Genomic DNA, 11,704 nt, shown 5'->3' with positions numbered 1-11,704 from the left:
TACCTCACCCTTTTCCAAAAGCCTGAGCAAAGAGGTGTATCTTCACCCAATAATGAAACAACAGCAATGTCATTTCAATATGTGAGGTTGAGGCACAAAAGGCCAATGTGATATTAAATTTTGTTATTCATTGAGACAATATGAAGGAGTGAACATATTTCCCCAGCAGCCTTTTTATAGACACCTTTTCTGTACAATGATTCCACAATTGAGATTGCAACCTAACCTAAGACACAAGGCTTAAAAATAACCTATGGCCTACCCAGGGTAGAATCAGAGGGTAAAGTCATAGAATTGTAGAGTTGGAAAGGACCCACGAGGGTAGCTCAACCCCTTGCCCAGTGTGGGACTCAAACCCACAACCCTGAGCCACGTTCCCATGCTCTACAAACTGAGCTATCCCAGGTACTTCTCTATATTTATATTATTTATATTTATATTGCTACATTGGAGGCCTTCATCAACCGAGGCCTTCATCAAGTTGGGATAAAGTTACAAGGCCTATAATTTTCTCTTATGAAAGATCAAAGACCAGAAGCTGGGAAATAATGGACGTAATTATTACTAACACCAACGTAGGCTCCATAATCCAGCACAGGCTTAAGTCCATTGAAATTGGTGCTTTTAATTAGATTTAATTCTGCATGGAATTGTGACCATGTATAACTTCTGAGCAGGGAGCTAATGAAAATCTCCTTTAATAAATACCTGATTCTGTCCCCTCAAAGACTGGTGTTTACATTTTCTGGTATAAGAAAGGATATTACTATTATGTCACAAAACCATCAGGTGGGCATGGTTTTGGGGAACTGCCCTCATGAGCCAAATTGAGACCAATGCTGGGCCTGGTTCAGCTCACAGGCTGGCAGCTTCCCACCTCTGCTCTACCTTAAGGCTGCCTATTCTGACTGGCAGAAGCTCTTGAGTGTCCCAGGAGAGCAAAACATTCTTGGGTGACGGAGATGGTTTAGATCCATTCCAATCTGGGTTGGCCATGGGACTGAGCCGCCCTTGGTTGCCCTTGGCTGCTCTGATGGAGCACATCTGAAGAGAGTGGGAATTTGGGGGAACCATGTCACAGTGGTGCCAAGCCTACCTACAGGACAGTGTTCAGAGAGTAGCATTGGGATTGGTTATGTTATGCTTAACTCCAATGGTGTAGTCAGTACGCTGATGATGTAAGGAGTGCATGCAGGAGCCAGGCCCTGTGACCAGTAGGACTTTGCAGGACTGGGGCCTTCCTAAGTTTGTTCAGAAGAAGCAAGGCACGGCTGCACAGGTGAGGCCAACTGGTAACTCACAGCACCTGGTGGCAAGAGCCGGGAAGGGATATAAGGTCAGCATTTCCCTTCGGCTCTTTGACACAGCAACACATTCCCTGTCTTGCTGCGTTTGGCTCCTTGATTCTTTATCCTCGGACCCCTGATTTCATGACTCCTTGCTACCTGACCCTTGGACCCTTGGCTTCTTGACTCCCAGCTCTCTGACCCTCAGACTCTTGGTTTCCTGACTCCTGGCTTCTGAACCCCCTTTCCTGCTCCCACCCCGCCATCTTGCCCCCGGGCCCGACGTCCCCAGCCAGGACTTTGATCGCCCATGATCTGGACTGTGACAGATGACACCCGGTTCTGCTTCTCTATAACATCTGAATTGGGAGAGGCTGTGCACAGTGGTAAAATGGATGAGGAAAAACAATCTGAGTGTGAATCCTGGCAAGATGGGGGCGTTGTGGGTGAGCTATGTCAGCTAAATCGGTCAGTTGCAAACCCTGGATGGGGTTGCAGGTTCTCAGCCTAGAGGTGCTTCTCAATTCTGTTTTGTCACTGGAGGCCCAGATGTTAAGAAATGAATGGACTAAAGAAATGGAGGTTCCTATATTGCCTAGCGTCTAGATGACGGGATAGTGTTTTCACTTCTATAGCAAGGGTGTCAGTGGACCTTAAATTACGACTTAGATGATAGAAAAAAAATATTTAGAATTTATTGAAAAAGTAATAAGAATGCTTCTTTAAGCATTTTACCTATACTTACTAAGTTTTGTGACAAAGTAGTAGATTATATAAATATGATTGTGTGAAAAAAGATAAGATTTTCAGAGTATAATATTATAATATTATAATATACATACCTACCGTAAGGAATTTGACAGTTAGTGCAGAATGAGACCCTGTCAGCATTTGACAACTCTGTTCAGAGAGCTGTACTGGTTGCCAATTTTCTACTGGGCCAAGTTCAGGGTGTCACTATTGGTATATGAAGTCTTTGACAGCTTGGGACCAGTTTACTTGTGAGATCACCATATATGCCCACTCAACCTCTTTGCTCTGCATGACTGGCACTGTTATGCTTGCCACATAATACTTGCTCTGCATTTTTAAGAAATTGATCTTTTAGTGTGACAACGCCCCCATTTTGGAACTCCCTGCCTATGGCCATCAGACACCTTCACTGAGCTCCTTTTGGTGCCTGTTTAAAACCTTTTTGTTTAGAAAAGTATATCCAGACATGTGTTTTAATCTGGTTTTTAGCTTATCACTAATTTCAATTATTTTAAAATGTTTTAAATGGTTGGTTTTAACTGCTTTTTACTGTTAATTTTACTGCTTTCTTCCTTTCGTAAACCATATTATTATTATGATGTCATTTTATACTCTGCCTTGTTTCCTGATGGGACTCAAGGCAGCATACAGATAAAAACAAGAACTGCTGAAAACATAGAAAAATCAATAATTAAAAAAACAATTAAACATTGATAAAATTAAAACTATATACACATATAAAATCTGTTTAAAACATAGCAATCATTACCATAAAAACAGCACAGCTTTGAGGTCTTAATACAATCAAGTGGTATATAAATATTGTGAAATATATATATATTAAATTACCCTCTGCTACTCTAATTCTGGCTCTGGTTTTCAGTTTTGTGGAGATTACAGAGAAAGGGGCTGCTTGGGGCTTGCCAGGCTTCTCTCATCCTCTCTTGAGAGGTGTAGTTTCTGTCCAAGTTTGACTCATCAAGGCATGACTGGTATGGGATTGACTCCAAGTTCTCCTTACACAAGAAGAGCAACGCTTGAAACCTCTGGTATAAATGGCCCTGCTGAACTTCCTGCTTGAACACCTTAACTGGGATACTAGCCAACTACTAATTACTAGTACGCTGGGAAACAACATTGACTGAGGAATACACAGCCTTGAAGATGTTGTGTAACAAAGGCTGTGTACACATTGCGGACTTAAAACGCAGCAAGGTTGTGTTTTCTCGATTCAGATCGAAGCTGGCTTGGGGGGGACAACGACGTCAAAATGCAGTATTTCAAAGAAACAAGATAAATACAGGCTCGTCATCATCATCATTTTATTTGTATGCTGCCTTTCCATAGTTGAAACTATGCTCAAGGCGGCTTACAACATGTCAAGAATTGTTGTCGTTGTTGTTTAGTTGTGTCCGACTCTTCGTGACCCCATAGATCAGAGCACGCCAGGCACTCCTGTCTTTCACTGAGCTATGCCCTGTAGGGCCACCCAAGATGGACAGGTCATAGTGGAGAGTTTTGACCAAACGTGATCCACCTGGAGCAGGAACCGGCAAGCCACTCCAGTATCCCTGCCAAGAAAACTCCATGGACAAAGACAATGACAAGATTTACATAACTACAAACATAGCAGAAGTCATAAACAATAAATAAAACACATCAAAACGTACACAACCAAATGGAGACAATTTCCACATAAATCGTAAGATCTAAGACTAAAGATACAACAATAATATCAATAACAGCAACAAGCTCTCTCAGGTAAAGGTAAAGGTACCCCTGCCCGTGCGGGCCAGTCTTGACAGACTCTGGGGTTGGTGCGCCCATCTCACTCAAGAGGCCGGGGGCCAGTGCTGTCCGGAGACACTTCCGGGTCACGTGGCCAGCGTGACAAAGCTGCATCTGGCGAGCCAGCGCAGCACACAGAAACGCTGTTTACCTTCCCGCTGGTAAGCGGTCCCTATTATCTACTTGCACCCGGGGGTGCTTTCGAACTGCTAGGTTGGCAGGCGCTGGGACCGGGCAGCGGGAGCGCACCCTGCCGTGGGGATTCGAACTGCCGACCTTTCGATCGGCAAGCCCTAGGCGCTGAGGCTTTTACCCACAGCGCCACCCGCGTCCCTACAAGCTCTCTCAGCCCCCCATAAACAATACCCCAGCCCAAGAATCTGTTCAACAGCCTCAGTTTTTGTAGCTGGAGTCAGTCAGCACTCCACTCTCCCAGGCCAGATGGGAAAAGGCCAGCAAGGCAGGGTGTAGGATAGAAATGGATTGTAGTTTATGTCATGTGTACACTACTTTCCCAAACAGCATCAGAGCTTAATGGCAGTTTGTATGCAGCCCTAGTGTCAGGAGCTGCTGGATCTGAATGCAGCTGCCCCATGTGGTAACCTACTGAACTGCAGCTGGCAACCTCCTTGATGTCTTTGGACCAGTTCTATCCACTCAGGCTGGCCCTTGGCTCCTCCCAGGCAGGAAGGATGATAATGGCCTTCCTGTTGCAGCTCTGCTTGGCTTGAGCAATGCTGTGATGCGTTCTTGTATCTCTGGTTGTTCTTTGGCCTTGCATTCCTGTGTGCTTCTTGACCCAGTTTTCTCTTTGGGTTTATTCTCTGGTGTGAAATATGGAAAAATGCCAGACTTCTCTTATCTTAGGCTACCAGAAGGCACAATAGAGTTCACTCCACACTGTTGTAAAGAGAGTACTGGAAGGATGACTTAAAGTTGTTGTCGTTACGAAGACAATTAGGTGCAGGCCAGTTTGTGAGAGACCAGGGCCACAACATTTGGCTCTGGTTTGCCCTTTGGTCTTGAGTTCTCCTTCAGTCCTGACTACTGCCTTGCCCTGTGGCCCCTGGCTTGCTTCAGACTGCTGTCTGTGGCCCAGCCTTGATACCTAACTCCCAAGTTGTCCTAATGTAGCCTTTTGTGCTTTCATTTTCCATGGGAAATTCGGGGAGGTGTGTGGACAGAGAAGAGAGACCAGGGAATTGCCCTTGACCTTTCCTATAAAGTAGGCTTTGGGCCAGGAGTGGGGAACTTGTGGTTTTTCAGAAGTTGTTGGACTCCCAATTCCCATCATCCCCAGCTACTGCATATAATGCATGTGCTCTACCACTGAGCTATGCGCCTTCCCTATAGGAGGCAGCTGTAGCCTTCACACCAGAGATATTTTGCTAGAAATTGTTGGAGAGACAATGCTGAACCAGATGTATGCTGTGTGATGCAGCAGCACCCTGATGTTCTTATGAATTGACTGAACAATATTGTGTTTGAGGAAATAATACAATTTCTGTCTATGACACTAGATCTCTGATGACCTATTTGCATGTGCAAATTACCATTTCATGTTAGGATAATCATCTGCTGAATATCTGTGTGACTGCTTCATTCTCAACTGAGCTTTCTTCATTCCAGCTCACACCACCTCGGTTTTCTTCTCCGCTGAATAAATTCCATTGTGTAACTATTCCTGCCTCCTCCATTTCTGAGTTTGTCACCAGGAACCACCCTGCCATGCTGCTCCGTTCTCAACTGCACATGAGCATACATGTCCACACACATATAAGCACCCACTGCTTCTTTGATGGGGATTGCCATCAAAGAATGATGTGGGCCAGAAAATGGCCTTTAGGCACATGACACAGTTCTACAGAACAGGTTTGGTGTGAATGGGAGAGACTGCCTGGAAGCCGTAGGCAAGCTGCTCATTGATGAAAAGCTGGGAATCAATGGGATAAGTAAGGAACAAAACAAGTTTCACCGGAACTGCAACAGTCTTTTCCAGGATGCCAGATTTTGCCATACTCTGTACCTGTCCTTTCTTGCCCATTTTCAACACTGCTTTTTTTACATGGCAGAATTACATTCAATTGTTGCTGGAAATGGTATAACATGTAGTAAATGGTGTAGTAAAACTTACCTGCACCCTGACACCATTGTGACATTGTCCCAGTAAGAAGAGTGAGAATCACAGGGACTAAGGACTTTTAAAAAATGGGGGAATCCTCTCTTGTTTCTGAAGAAAGGGAGAAAGCTCTTGCATGCATGAAAAACACATCTTCCCATCTGTTCCATCCCTGGCACACGCACACACACTGTCATTCTCATCTCCCACCCTGCCAGTTTTCAAAATAGTCGCAAGTTTCTGCCAAAAGTTAATAAAGCAAACATATTTTGGACAACATCTATATTGCTATCATTGACCATAAAAATACTTGGTGCATCGCCAAGCCCCCACAGCACTGCAGGGATTTTTTTTCTTTCCGTTTGTGTTTCTGGAAAGGCAACAATTCTTCTTTGGCATTAGCTTTTCCACAGCCCTGGTGTTTCTTCGTGATTCCTATCATGCTGTCCAATAGACAGACAGACAGACCTAACCCCAGACCTAAATCCAAAACATACTATGAAAGTTGCATGCATTTGGGGAGGGGGTGCCCTGTCCAGTGCTCCACATTTTAAGGAGGACACAGACAAACTGTTCTTACTCGTGAGGAAGGCAAGAAGAACGACAAGGGGTTTTGGAAAGCAAGTCCTGTGAGAAACAGGTAAAAGAAGTGGGTGTGTTTAACCTGGAGAAGACTTTGTGTGAAACAAACACTCTTTGTAGAGACAGTGAAGAACTTTGTTAACTTCTCAACCTGTCTCCTAGAATGACTATTGGTCTTACACTACCAGTAAATCACTCCCAGCCCCTTCTAGGATCGTTGCCTTCCCCTCAGGGAAACAATCTGGGTTGCCTTGCCTAAAGGTAAAGGTAAAGGTACCCCTGCCCGTACGGGCCAGTCTTGACAGACTCTGGGGTTGTGCGCCCATCTCACTCAAGAGGCCAGGGGCCAGCGCTGTCCGGAGACACTTCCGGGTCACGTGGCCAGCGTGACATCGCTGCTCTGGCGAGCCAGAGCCGCACACGGAAACGCCATTTACCTTCCCGCTGGTAAGCGGTCCCTATTTATCTACTTGCACCCGGAGGTGCTTTCGAACTGCTAGGTTGGCAGGCGCTGGGACCGAGCAGCGGGAGCGCACCCCGCCGCAGGGATTCGAACCGCCGACCTTTCGATCGGCAAGTCCTAGGCGCTGAGGCTTTAACCCACAGCGCCACCTGCGTCCCTGTTGCCTTGCCTAGCTAACCACTAATTCGTCCCTAACCAGGCTCTAAATTGATTCTTATCTAGGTACTTTTCAAGCCCTAACACTCACTGACAAACAAGCCCTATCACACAGTTTGACTGCCAGTTTCTAACTTTTTAATATTTCTCTCTCTCTCCTGACTGGATAACACTCCACCCAGCTCTGATTGGTTACTGGGTCACTAGGAGGCTGATCCAGGGTGTGTCCATCACACCCCCAGTTAAAAGAATTCTAAGTACCAAGAGAGTTTTCCTAACAGTCTGTTTTGTGCTGGGCTACATGAATGAAAAAACAGCAACTGTTACAAGATCACGAAATCATGAAATTGGTAATACAGTACTGAATTGGAAAAGGACTGATGTTATGAAGTTATGCAAAATTAATTTTAAGACCCCCCCCCCCACTTTCAAATATTTTGTCTAAAGCAACATCCTCTGGGTTATATGCGATGAAGTCATCCCATTCATGCAAGGACTTCTGCTTGTGCAACAAAACTCTACCCCCGCCCTCTTTCCCCAACATACCCCTCCAAAATCCATTCTGGAATGTTTCCTCCCCAACCCTCTAGAGCAGATTGTGAGGGAAGGCAAGGGAAGAGGGAGAGGAAGTTCTGCTGCAGAAGTCCTTGCCTGAACAGGGCAAGTGCATTGGATGCAACCCACTGACTTTAATTGGACAACTTTGACAATAAATAAATAAATGTCATGGGCTTTTATGGATTTTATTTTTAACGGTCTAAAGCTCAAAAGTCTGGGTTTTAAAAAGGCATCCGATTTAGCTCAGGAAGGAAGCCACAGCACAACACAGCAAACATTTTACTGGAGCGTTCCATCCATCATTTTCAGGACCTTCCTAAGCTTTAGACGATAAGGAGATTCAATCTTGTAGGGGGACTTAATCCTCCCCAGTACAAAGCTTCAAGGAGAGAAAATGTCAGCTTGTAGACAATGTAAGCAGAGCAAGGAACCAATGGCGAGACTATACTGGGACCACGGCTCCAATGTGGCAGCTATATGGATCTTGCCATCTGCTTGTGAGTGTAATAAGCTGCTGTATGGTGGAAAGAACCGAGCCTTTGATTCTGCCGTAGGAAGAATGCCAGGTTCACTTGTGGCGAGGCAATGGACCATACTTGTTACAACTGTCCTTAATTTAGGCACCTGGCGGGTAGCCATAGGTGATAAGGGATTCTGTGCAGGTGGGCATGGATGCTGCCAGGGGAGGGATCACTCTGTTCCCCCTCTTTGCCCTGCATGGCAACCAAGAGAGACGCCAGAGGAGGGAATCCTCTTTCTTTGCACCAAGTTCACAGAGCTCACCATTCTTTCTTTGCCAACCCACAGTAGTTTTTGTTTTTGTTTTTTTAAAGCTTTAAAGTTAGTAACTTTTGTGGACTTCTTTCAAAGTCTGCCTTAAAAAAACAACCCCACACCCTTGGACTCTTGTCAATAATGGAAGGAAAATGCCAAAAATTGAGAGATACAGAGCAGTCGTGCTCCGAGTGACCACTTGAATGACATAATGAAAAGGACTCTATTCCAGTCTTTAATGACTTCATAAACCTATTCAGTAACGCTGGCTTTTCTGCGTTCTCCTCAGGGCAAGGTGCCCAGCTGGTGTACATCAAACCCACAGCTTCAGCAAGTCCAGTCAAGCTACGCCGGTGACATCTGCTGGGGATCTATCCTTGTACTTGGAAACAGTTCAGTGCTACTTTGGTCTTGGTCAGCTTCCCAGGGCTTGTCAGGCAGCTGGATAATAAGGCCTCAGCTGCACCACAAAACAGCTTTAGCCAGAAAGCTCGCTGTTTCCTTTCAAAGTGTATTACAACCCTTTCGGTTCGTTACTAGTGGCCAGTAACCTCGGCAGTCCAAAGGCCCGCTCCGCCATCCATTCACTAAGCGTGAAAATTCACCTCATGTGGCTGCTTCTTCAAACAACAGCACTTACAGAAAGATAATTTCTCCCGAGCCCTAGAGGAAACTGCATAGCTGAGTCACATTGGGGGGAAGGAAGATGGTTGAGGACAGTGCTCTGTAAAAAAAAAAAAAAATCTGGGGAAATCTGGAAGAGGAAGCCGGAAGCCCAAATACTGCCCTGAATAGAGCTGTGGAGGTCTAGACTGACATTTCTCCTTGCCTATTCAGCTCCCAAGGTGACCTTGGGAAAGGCACAGGTGCTACCAGTGTAACTTACCTACTTTTATTCTTAGGCAATTCTGTGAGAGAAGAGCTGTATATTTACCAGCTGGAGCTGTTTGGTGGAAGAGCAAGCTATAAACACAATTAATAATAATTTGGAGTTACTGGTAAGAACAAGACAAACCCTTCCCTTTCTCTCTTTAGGCATATTTTGCATAGTGTGTGATTACCTTATATGCTGATGGAACTTGATGGCACAGAGACGGCTCATTATTTCCTCAGCAATTACACACTTGAGCATTCCTGTTTGTCCAGGTGACAGAGACACCCTAGGCCTGTGGGTGGTTGTTTCCCTCTTCCCACCATGCATCTGGATAATCTCATCATGTCCTTCCCACCTGCAAGTCTTTCATTTCTGCACCACTTTTTTTTTGGCCTTGCTTAATCCCCTTTCGCTCAGATATTTGACTGAGTCAGCCTTTAACATGACTGTCAGGAAAGCCAAGGGAATAGGTCTTAATTAAGAGAGTTCATTTGATGTCGCTATGCGGTACGGCTTGTTTCCTGCAGTGGATTCTCTCCCAGATCTAGAGCAGAGCCACTGAATTGGCAATGTTGGTGTAGCTACGACTGGATGCTCTCAGGTTATCTTCCTTCTTGCAAATTATGTGTGTGTCAAATTCATGAATCACCATGGTTGCAAATGGTTCTACATTAAAGGAAAGGACTGTGATCTTACACCTTGTTTTCTAACCCAGTCTGCAATGTTTTCTATGGCTACTTAATTGATTCCAAAGGGTAACTGCCACCACAAAAAATACCCCTACCCTGCATTGTGCAGAAGGGGTCCCATCATCATCATCATCATCATCATCATCTATTTTTTTATATCCCGTCCTCCCCAGCCGAAGCTGGGTTCAGAGCGGCTAACAATAAAAGTAACACAGTTTACATAAAATCACAATCAATTAATTGAAATGCATTCTAAAATCAATTTAAAATCAAATTAATGGCAACCATTGGGCTAGAGTTCTGTGAGGATTACCAAAGGAGGCTGTGCCTTGGGCAAAGGCCTGGTGGAACAGCTCTGTCTTGCAGGCCCTGTGGAAAGATGTCAAGTCCGGCAGGGCCCTAGTCTCTTGTGACAGAGCGTTCCACCAGATCGGGGCCACAGCCAAAAAAGCCCTGGCTCTGGTTGAGGCCAGCCTGACCTCCCTGTGGCCCGGCACCTCCAAGATGTTTTTGTTTGAAGACCTTAAGGTCCTCTGTGGGACATACCAGGAGAGGCAGTCCCATAGGTGTGAGGGTCCTATAAGATGGTACCTGCAGGAAGCCCTCATCTGCAGAGCACAATGATTGTTTGGTTTATAAGGGGTGAGGCAATCTTTCAGGTGCCCTGGTCCCAAGCTCTATGCAGCATGGCAACAAGGATTCAGCTGATATAAATGTGATGGGTGTTCAGCAAGTGGCGGGGAACTAATTTGAACAAAATAGTGCGTTGCAGCCAAATGCAAACTCTTATTTCTGCTGGCTAATCGAGAAATAACTCAGGTCGGCTAAAGCTGATAAGAATATTAAGCTGAAACCTGTTTGACTGCTTTCTGACAGGAAACCAAGAACAAAACAAAACAAAACCTTGATGATGCCAAGGAAAACTGCTTTCGCCAAGATTCCTCCCTGGTGTGTTAGCTTCATTCACGCAGAATGAATAGGCTTCAAGCATGCAGTTGCTCCACCTGCCTTCCAAAGTGCTGCACCATCTAGTTTGCAAATGCCCAACTCAGTGGTAGAGCACATGGCTTGTATGCAAAAAGTCCTGGGTTCAATTTCCTGCATCTTAAGGTTGGGCTGAGAAAGACTCCTGTCTGAAACTCTGGATAGCTGCCGAGAATCACTGTCGACAATACCGAGTGGGTTGAGCCAATGGTCTGGTGCTGGGTATAAGCTAGTTTTCTGTGTTCTTTGTTCTTTTGTGTGCGAGCGAGTGGGAAGTCTAAAGAGTAGTCAAACTTGCAAATGCTAAAATATATACTATACAGCCTTGACAGGGATTCCATACAGGGTATTTTTTAAAAAGAGACCTATCACAGACATTGACACGTTGTTTCGAGGTCAGAGGGGGGAAAGGAATGTTATATTCACAAGCAAGCAAGCAAAGAATAATCTTGACTGTACTAGAAAGAGCAGGGATAGGCTAAACCAGTGGTTTTCAACCAGTGTGTTGCGGCACCCTGGGGTGCACTGAACAAGTCTGGGGTGCTGCAGGCAACACTGGCCTCTGTCCCTCTTTCCTTCCCTCCCTCCTCTGATGCCTCCGCCTCCCAAAGGCTTGCACAGCTGTTTATTGCAGTAGCCCTGACTATAAGCTATGGAGGCAGCACCTCTCTTTGGGGT

Source organism: Podarcis gaigeae (genome assembly GCF_964106915.1).
Source record: "Podarcis gaigeae genome assembly, chromosome: 1".
Lineage (NCBI taxonomy): Eukaryota > Metazoa > Chordata > Lepidosauria > Squamata > Lacertidae > Podarcis > Podarcis gaigeae.
The sequence above is the reverse complement of the archived record's forward strand: the minus strand, read 5'-3'. Positions refer to the sequence as shown.